Raw genomic sequence first — 10,529 nt, 5'->3', positions numbered from 1 at the left:
AGATGAAATCATAAAACAAATTAGAGGACTACAGCTATCAGACACAACAGTAATGAGGAGGGTAGAAGAACTTGGTAAGGACATTCGGGGCCAGTTGATTGCAGATTTATCAGCTGCACCATGCTTTAGCATTGCATTGGATGAAAGCACAGATCTGTGTGATGTTGCTCAAGTGTGTGTATGGGTCAGGTTTCCGAAAGAAGACTCTTTTCGGGAGGAACTATTGTGTTTGTTACCACTGCAGGGCCAAACGAGAGGAGATGATATATTAAAAGCTCTTCTATTCTTTTTCCATGAGAATAACCTGAACTGGTCAAATCTAGCATCTGTGTGCACTGACGGTGCTCCTAACATGAAAGGAAAGGAGAAGGGAGTTGTGGGTTTGATGAGGAAGAGGGATTCTATACCAACCCCCTCTTCCCCCCCAACAAACTTGGCATGTTAAGTTAGGATGTGTTCGGTAGGACGGGGCAGGTTTGGCACTTGGGGACCTACCATGTTAGGTTAGGATGTGTCAGGTAGGACAGGTTTAGCAGGAGTTGGTTTAGTTATGTTAGATTGTTGAGGGAGTGGGGGTTGCAGCAGAAATGGTCATGATGATGCTATTCACGTGAAGCAGTAGGAAAAAGTATGTTCTGTTTGGAAACTCTGTGGTTGTGTTTGTATACAAAAATACCCATTTGACGAGGTTAGGTTAGTTTGCAAGTTAGGATGTGTTCGGTAGGACAGGGCAGGTTTGACATGGTTAGGTTTAGTTATTTTAGGTTGTTGAGGGAGAGGGGGTTGTGGCAGAAATGGTCATAATGAATCTATTCAGATACAGAATGAAAAGGTATGTTCTGTTTGGAAGGTCAGTGGTTGTGTTATTATGCAAAAAATACCCAATTGATTAGGTTAGGTTAGTTTGTAAGCTAATTGAACCATGAATATGTGATTCCCAACCTTGTTACAGCTTCTGCCACTTCAGTCCACGCTCTCTTCTTATCCTCAGGGGTGATGCTCTTCCCATAACACCCTCTGATTATACGTATTTTTCTTGAATTTGATGTAAGAAGACCGTTTCATCTGGCGACCAATTAAAGTTACTCCTTTTCTGCGCTGGTTCTCCGGCCCATAGATGTGCTCATTGGGGCAGATGACATGGTTATGGTGCGGTAATTTCAGCAGAGCAAGTCGTGACGCAGGAGGGGAGATACGGGCATTGACGAGTGACGGAGTAAAAGCAGCCTTTGAGGCTGCTTCTATCTGCCACAAAACTCAGTATTTTCTTGTGTTTGCCATTTATTATGTTTCTGTTGTACATTTATACATCTTTTCTTTATTTTTCTTTTGAAATATATACTTAATTCATGTCAGATGTTTACGTTTTGCACGGAGGCGTCCTTAGCAACGAGCCCGCCATAAAGAAGAAGAAGAAGATAATAGTAGCCAGGGATTTGCTAATACTTACACTCAAAGTTGACGAGGATAGCTTTTACTCTTAATAATTTGAAACTATTAACTTTGATAGTAACTTTAAGAGTAAAAGTTAATAGCTCTCGAGGATACGGGCCCTGGGGCACTTTGGTCGCTTTCCATCGAATAATGAGCATTGCTATTGAAGTTTGCGATTAAATAAATAACTTCTTCCATTGCTTAGTTAAATAGTAATACTAAAATATAATGGCGTTCCCTACGTTACCTCTCTGAGAGTTGGCAACACAAGGCGCCTTCCATCTACGTCGGTGCTTCGCCACTCGCTTGTTACTGCCTAAATATTTCACTATAAACGAAGGACTCCATGCTATAAATCATTCCTCTGTTTGAGGCGGCGCAGGGATCACTGTACACCCCCCTTTCCCATCCCTGGAGTCGTGACCTCAAGTGAGGTCGCCAAGCGTTTTTCCTGGGGTCGCCAAGACCTCAAAATTTCAATCATTGTGTTATAATAACACATATACAACTAAACTACTGGGGTCGCAGTCATGTCTAGAGGTGCATGATTGGGGTCGCAGTCATGTCTAGAGGTGCTTGATTGGGGTCGCCTGAAAAAAGGTTGGAAAACACTGCGGTACACCAGCATGATGACTTGTACGCCCCACGCGTGCATGATCACTTCCACCAGGGAGACACATCGTTCACAGGCTTGCCAACACTGCTGACACACATAATAATGCGGCCCTTATAACCACAAAAAAAAAAAAAAAAAAAAAAAAAACATTTCAAACAAAATTCCTCCCCTCGTACACACAACCAGGTATTCTTCCTTCCCAGGTGTCACAAATCATACAAAAGTTCCTGATATTCCTCTAATAATTTCATCCCTTAATTAAAACCAGGCACCTCATCAACCATTACAAGAACAAAACAAAACACACATTTCTCCCGCACTACATCAGGTGTTCTCCCCCCCAGGTGTCGTGGATCAGGCGCCAGGACCTGCACGTGCTGACCACAGGTAACTTCACGTACACGACGGACACGAGGTTCCGCGCGCTGCACCTGCCCGGCTCGCCCTTCTGGAGCCTGGAGGTGGACCGGCCCGCCATCACCGACTCCGGCCTCTACGAGTGCCAGGTGTCCACGCAGCCCAAGATATCCCGCCGCTTCAGGCTCAGCGTTGTGGGTGAGTGATGATCCTATTCAAGTTAATGAAGTAGACGCTCAGATTAGCACCATGAAACCTAACATGCCTTGTGGACCTGATGGTCTCAGTCCCGGTGTCTTGAGATTATTACCTGCCCAGTGGATCCTCACCATTTCAGTGTTATTTATTGCAGTCTTTTCCTCAGGGTGTTATCCCTCATCCTGGCGCCGTGCTCGTATGTTCACTATATTTAAGAGAGGTAACAGGAAAATTCCGGTGAACTACCGAGGGATCAATGTTATTAATTGTTTGGCAAAGCTCTTTGACTCAGTTTTGGACCCTTCTTTTCTTGTATTAAATCAACTCTTTTATCACACATTAATTACTCAATAAAGGATCTCACCGTCTCGTATCCCTGGTAACGTGATCCGGCTAAGTTGTTATTGGAGACTGGTGTTCGGGGATAAACAAGGGAATAAGAAAATATACATTTATTTAAAATTAAATGAAAGTAGTTGACTTACGCAATATTCTATGCTCAGACGATCATAACACTGGCATATTCAGCAATGGATGAAACATATGACAAACGACAAGTCTTAAACATAATACTACAATATGTGCTCAATTGTTGCCAATAATAATAACACTCGTCGTTCCACAAGCAGTGGTTTGTATATCTCTGCTTACATCACAATCATTATGTACTCTCCTCACAATCCTACTACACATTCCTATAGTATACTCTTCAACAAGTCACGGAGGCACCAAATTATACCACACCCAGTGGTTTTACCTTTGCTTTACATCGCAAACAAATAATCACAATCCTGTCCCACTCACAATCCTACATCACATCTCCTACATTATAATCTCCAGGACAATACAGTCGGTTTCCCTTAGATTCTCGAATTTCTACTCAAGCTTAAGATCACAACAGCCATTCTCGGCTGAGTGAGTAGCAGGTCTGCTTGAGGCGAGAACCAAGCTCGGTCTACTCATACCACTGATTTATAGGCCACATTTTTCTTTGCTTGAGGCGGATTTACATCCTTGACACGCCCTTAATTTTCTACATAACCAATGGCCAATACTTCCTGTCACACCCATCTGCTCGCTCATTATGTTGTATTGTTTTACTTCTCCTGCTATTCGTGATTCAGTCTTAAGACACTCCCGCAGTGATTTTTCTGTTAAATTATTGGCTCATAACATATCGCCACGACTGACGTCACGGATCAGAGTCTTACATAAGAACATAAGAACATAAGAACGCAGGAGTCTGCAAGAGGCCGGTAGGCCTGTACGAGGCAGCTCCTTTGACCCTAAGCTCCCGTGTATCTAACCCCACCTAATATCGCTGTCCATGAATTTTGTCTAGTCTATTTTTGAATGTGACAATTGTATTGGCACTCACCACATGACTGCTAAGCCTATTCCACTCATCCACCACCCTGTTAGTAAACCAATTTTTGCCTATGTCCCTGTTGAATCTGAATTTATCCAGTTTAAACCCTTTACTTCGTGTCCTACCCGGTTCTCTTACCAACAAAACCTTATGAATGTCTCCCTTATTAAAGCCCTTCATCCATTTATAAACCTCGATCATGTCTCCACGCACCCTTCGCTTTTCTAGAGAATGCAAGTTTAACTGTTTGAGTCTTTCCTCGTATGGCAAGTTTCTCAACCCCTGAATCATCTTAGTCATCCTCCTCTGCACCGATTCTAACATTTTGATATCCATTCTATAGTAGGGTGACCAGAACTGAACCGCATAGTCAAGATGAGGTCTAACTAATGCTAAATATAGTTTGAGGAAGACTTCGTTGGCTTCTGTTGCTTACGCTCCTTGAAATAAATCCCAGTACCCTATTAGCTCGATTTCTAGCTTGAATGCATTGTGCCCTTGGACGGAGATCAGAGCTCACTAAGACCCCTAAATCCCTCTCGCACCCAGACCTACTTATGAGAGTGTCATTTAAGCAATAGTTATGTGAGGGGTTGTTCCTACCTACACTCAGAATACTGCACTTCCCTACATTGAACTCCATCTGCCATTTATCCGCCCAGTCATATAATCTGTTGAGTTCACCTTGGAGAATACTAGCGTCCTGATCCGACTCAATTACTCTACCGATCTTGGTATCATCTGCAAATTTACTAACATCACTACTAATTCCTGTGTCTAAGTCATTGATATAAATAATAAACAAAAGTGGACCTAATACCGAACCTTGTGGGACCCCACTCGTAACACATCCCCAGTCAGATCTTTTACCATTGATTTGCACTCTTTGCTTCCTATTGCTAAGCCACGCCTTGACCCAGTTCAAAACTTTACCCTCTACTCCGTGAGCCTGTAATTTAAGCAACAGTCGTTGGTGAGGAACTTTGTCAAACGCTTTACTAAAATCAATATAGATTACATCATAATTTTCATCTCTGTCAACCGCCTCAAATACTTTATTGTAGAAGGACAAGAGATTGGTGAGGCATGACCTACCTTTTGTGAACCCATGCTGCGAGTCGTGAATTAAGCTATGTTTCTCTAAATGCTCCCGAATGTTCCTGGCTATTATGGACTCCAGCATCTTCCCTATAACCGATGTTAAGCTAATTGGGCGATAGTTTGAAGCAACTGACCTGTCCCCTTTTAAAATCGGCGTCACATTAGCTACTTTCCATAGGCTCGGCACATAGCCAGTGTTTACCGACATCTTAAAGATGTCGGTTAGTTAGTGGTCACTGATTATATCACCTAACTCCTTTAATACCCTCGAAATATCCCGTCAGGACCTGGCGACTTGTTCTTCTTAAGCTTATCTATCTCATCCTGAACTACTTGCCTGGTAATGATTATATCCCTCAATTTATCGCCATCCCCGCCCTCGTACACCTGAACTCTTTCCGGTATAGTCGTTCGATCCTCCTGTGTGAATACTGAAAGGAAGTAGTCGTTCAACAATGTGCTCATATTTTCGTAATTTTCTACTAGCTCCCCTGTGTTTGTTTTCAGCGGTGGTTGGTTGGTGGTTGGTTGGAATGGTTGCTCACACTTTCTGACCACGCCCACTGGGTATCTGTTTTCTGTATCTGAGTCTGGGTATCTGTTTTCCTTTATCCTCGCTGTTTCCCTCCTTGTTAGTGTTTGTCCTATGAGATGTTTACACAGTTGTATATCTGTCACCCTACTTGTTAATGTTTGTCCTGTCAGATGTTTACTCTGTACTGTTATGGCTGTTCCTCTTGTTTGTTCGTTTTCTGGTTCCCGACATACTTCCCCTTCCGGAAGATCTCGCCTCTGAGATCTCACAGGTGTTGGTGGAGAAGATACACCTTGCAATGTCTGCAGTTGGCTCGAGTCTGGAAGGAGGCGGCATTGTGCGTACCGCAGGACATAGGAATACCCAACGGCAGACGTCACCAGCAGAAGAACCAGGATGACGACAATGGCGAAGACAATCCACCAATGGATTGCGGATTGGAAGGGCTGTTCCGGCTCGACCACAGAATTGAGGGGCTGCAAGCCAGCTGTTAGCTCCTGTAGGGGGATGGACTCAGCACTGCGAAGAGAACCTTGCCGAAGCGTCAATATCCCATTACCCGCCAGGCTGACAGTATGTCTGTTTACAGGATTGGTATGGCATGTGAGTGTCAGAGTGATGGGGGAGGCAAGTGAACAGGTTCAGTAGCCAGGACCTTTTATAAACATAGGGGGAAATGTTTTCAAGACTATTGTGTGGCAGAGGTTGATCACTGACTCATGTTTCAAGAAAGCAGCCGATTCACAAGAGGCTGCGTGACTAGCCTCATAGACGGGGCCTGTGGGAGGACAAACTAACATATGGTTATTCTTCTTACTGTGTTCCATACTAGAAAGCAGAAAATATATTTTCCTATTATCATGAAGGCAATATATCGTGAATCAACACTATACATAAGAAAGTAAGTGCTATTCTGCACAGAAAATGGAAGGGAGTCGATTCGAAAGACATCAAAGGTGTCATGCGGATCTCCTCGTAAAGGTTTGGTGAGACAGAAATTACGAGAATCGTGCAAAGCCGTTGTCCTGGAGGACACAGTTATTACATCCCTATATAAAGCTAAAAAATCAAGAACTGCAAGGCACAAAGGACCTGGAGGCCGAACCTAGGCTTCCTTTAATGTGCTGAGCAACTGTTTGTCTCACATAATGGTTGGAGTTATGTATGTTTGCAGGGGAGCCTGCAGACTCACCTTTAAATCTTGTATACCTGGTCTCATGTGTCTCTATGCTAAGTCAAAATACAACAATGCTTATAGGAGCTTTTTTCTCTTCTTAATGCCAAAGTCTATAGAAAATTAGCGCACAACTTGGTTCAATACATCTACAGCTGAATATAGCCTATTAAAAGCAGATTGCATGGCATGCATATTACTTAACGATGTTGAGTTTTCCATAATAAACATTTGACTATATAAAATTTTATCAGTTAATGACTCTAGTACTCTATTTTTCCATGAATAGCATCTACTTGAGCCTGGGTCGCGGTACCAAATAAGATATTAGACAAGGTTCCTTAAAAAAATATATATTTCTCTTTTTTTTATAACTCATAGAAGCATGCAGCTTGTTTTGATTAGCAGTCACCACATAGCCTAAGACTTTTCTTAGATGATGCTACAATGAACTGAATTTTTTTTCAAAATTAAAGAGTGTGTATTTTATTGCTTTTACAGCTGGATACTCAGGTGACATTTGAATAACATTTCAAGCTAAAGAAGCAGTTACATTCCGTGCTTTATATAATGCAGCTAAAACATCTTTTGTAAAGCTAAACAGTACTATAGTCTCTGTCTGGGAGGAGTATAATATAGAGAGTATGTTGGTGTGAAACTTTGGCCAGCACGTGTTGGGGACTCCTGTTGTGCCATTGAGTCGTACACCGAAAGAGTCAAATCAATCTGTGGTTTATTTCGTCATATTTCCGCTCAATCATTGCATTTTCATCCTTATACATTATTCCTGTTTTATATCGTATTAGTTTTGACATTACATTAGGCAACTCTTGTACCGTCGAAGAGCGAAGGCTTTATCTATGCCGAGGTGGCTCTGAAAGTTTGGGAGTAACCTGAGAAGGTAGGGCCTGTGCATCAGCTGTTTATTGCTGTTGTAGAACGAACATTATTTAATGTGTCATGAGTAGCAGTCACCTCTCCGCTACGAGTTATCATTTTCGGTATAATTTTTCTCAGCGACTTCAGGGTTGAGTAATGCAAAACATAGATCAGTGTGTGTCTCTGGATTTAAAGGGTATGCTCGCCTAACCGTTGGACATTGCTGCACATCGATGCAGTCTTCATGAAGGACTTTTACTCTATCTGTGAGGTCGGTTGAAACCTTACTAGTCCTGAGGTCTCTAATTTTTAGCTTATTTGTCTCTGGCCCTTAAGCCTGCGTCAAGTGAGAACCTATTACCCTGGGACACAGGCAAGTATCTAATGTCTAAGTTAAAAGAGTTTGCTTTCCCGGAAAACCCATTTATCCATCAGTCTGATAGGGAAGATGAACAGGTGGTGTGCCATCTGCCTAGGCTGGGCCTATGGATTTTAGAGTAAAAGAGTCGACATTAAGATGGTACAGCAGGACACAGAAGCTAGCGGGAGTAGACTGGCATGTAGGTGACTGGGGGAGCAAGCTAATGTTTAAAGCAAGAACGAGAACCCTGGAGGCAAATGACAGGAACAGGGACGGAGGAAACCAGAACTGTAGCTGTAGGACAGGGGAGAAAGAATCAGTGGAACACCTAATAGTAGAATGCAGCAACTAAGAGAAGGGAGTTATTAGTAGCATCAAGGAGGAGTAGGCTAAGAGGCTAGAGGAGGATAACGGGGCAGTCGCACGGTACGTGTTGGATGGAGATGCAGTGCTGGGAAAAAAGGGCACAAATGCTTGAATAAGTGCACGGATAAGCAATGTCAGTAAGTTATTCCAGCAACAAACTGAAAAGTAAAGTGTGATAGTGTATTGCAGTGAAGAAAAATTAAGCTACACAGCACAATTGATAGAAAAGTGTGTGAATAAACAGAAGAGACGCCCGAGAGGAGGAGGACAGGTCAAAAGAAGAAGAAGAAGGTTTGTTTACATATCCGCCTAAATGCGTTCCATTTACGGCGCGAAAACCCGGACCTGGGTCTGGGTTTAAAGCCGAACCTGGTTCCGGGTTTTGTGTCTAATGGAAAACGCTATTGATGAGACCCCAGGGGAGGGGGCCGTAAAGCCGCCGGACCAGTCGTCTGACCCACCGCATGACCCCGTCCAAGAAATGAGGAATGCATCAGCTCCCTCAAGCGGTCCATCTCTCCAGACTGATCAACGTACAGTCGACGATAGAGAGTAGTGTCACGGTTTTCAGAGTGTTTAGCCTGGTGGCGGTATATGGCAACTATACCACGGTGGCGCATTCACTGGCGATGTTAGTGACGCGTATCAGGGTGTACAGTGTGTGTGTGACCGTAAAATTATAATGTTGTATAATATTATATTATATTATAATATAATGTGGTTAGAAATATACCAGATTACATGAATTCAATTTAGAAATGCGATAACGAATGTCTTCTACATGATGATGATGATGATGACGAGGTAAAACATCACGAACAGTCTGAAACACTTTTTCTTATTAAACTTTGAAAATACCGTGTGCAATGCTGTCCTTCACAGAGGCAGGCAGTGACTAATTCTCCTTACTATCAAACAGCAAATAGGCTTGAGGGTCTGTTTAACTTGCAGCCTTAATTCCCGTCACTATAAAGCCTCAAAGACAATTCAGATCATCAAAAATCTAAAATCATTTATCCGTGAAGATTACGTAATATCTAAGTATAAATACGTGTGTGCGTGTGTGTGTGTTGAGTGCGAGGGTAGAAAAGCCCGCGGTCGACGACGCCGTCATGTGAACGTTTATAGCCTATTATTACGTATATATATTTTTTTTAATAAAGAACAAGATCTTGGCTGTCAGGGATTTATTTTTTAAGTCAAAAGGCATAACAATCTCCCTTAATAAGTGCAGTATATTTTTAAATGTATCATAGTTTGATAAACAACTTAGAGTTGCTCTTGACTAAATTTAAACGAAACTAAAAGCTCGTGTCAAAATGTAGCGACAGAGCCGAAAGAAAAAAATATTTATTAAGCGTTAGCGACGGGCACTTTTGATAAATATCTATCTTAAAATTATGTAGAGTGCACCTGTGACCACCGATCACCACAACAGTACAATTTCGATAGGATATAATAATTTTCATGTCGAGTGGAGGGGTTGCCAGATGTCGCTTTCTGAACGAAACTTACTGGACAGTGTGTCACTACTCTCAATAGCCGACTGTACGTACAGTCGCGATATGAAGTGATGTCGCCGCTCTCAAAATGTTTCGTACGGGAGCATTTGAAGGTAACGGAAGTGATGTGTATTTATTATTTATGTTATAATGTTCCCTTTTAATGATAATCTATAATACGTTGTGATGTAAAACACGGTAAAATAACATAGTAGTGCCTGAATTACAATTATACGTTCATTTGGTATAAAAAATGCGACTGCGAATGTCATGTGTTGTCTCCAGTACTGAAGACAACCTTGAAATATTTAGCTCACGTCGTGTGCTTATCTTTGCAAAACAGTTGTTATACGTTGTTCAGATTTAGGCTATATATATATATATATATATATATATATATATATATATATATATATATATATATATATATATATATATATATATATATATATATATATATATATATATTCTGGGTCATTCCATGAACTGTCTTCTGCAGTTATTAATACACACGCACAGTATGACACGAAGCGAATGGACAGTTACTGGTATTACTTTGCGTTTTACTGATTAAGAAACGATCAAATGATAAGGTTTCACATTAAACACCTTTTATTCACTATGATGGCTTCTTATC

Source organism: Eriocheir sinensis, unplaced genomic scaffold (assembly GCF_024679095.1).
Source record: "Eriocheir sinensis breed Jianghai 21 unplaced genomic scaffold, ASM2467909v1 Scaffold19, whole genome shotgun sequence".
NCBI lineage: Eukaryota > Metazoa > Arthropoda > Malacostraca > Decapoda > Varunidae > Eriocheir > Eriocheir sinensis.
This window is presented reverse-complemented; position numbering follows the sequence as displayed.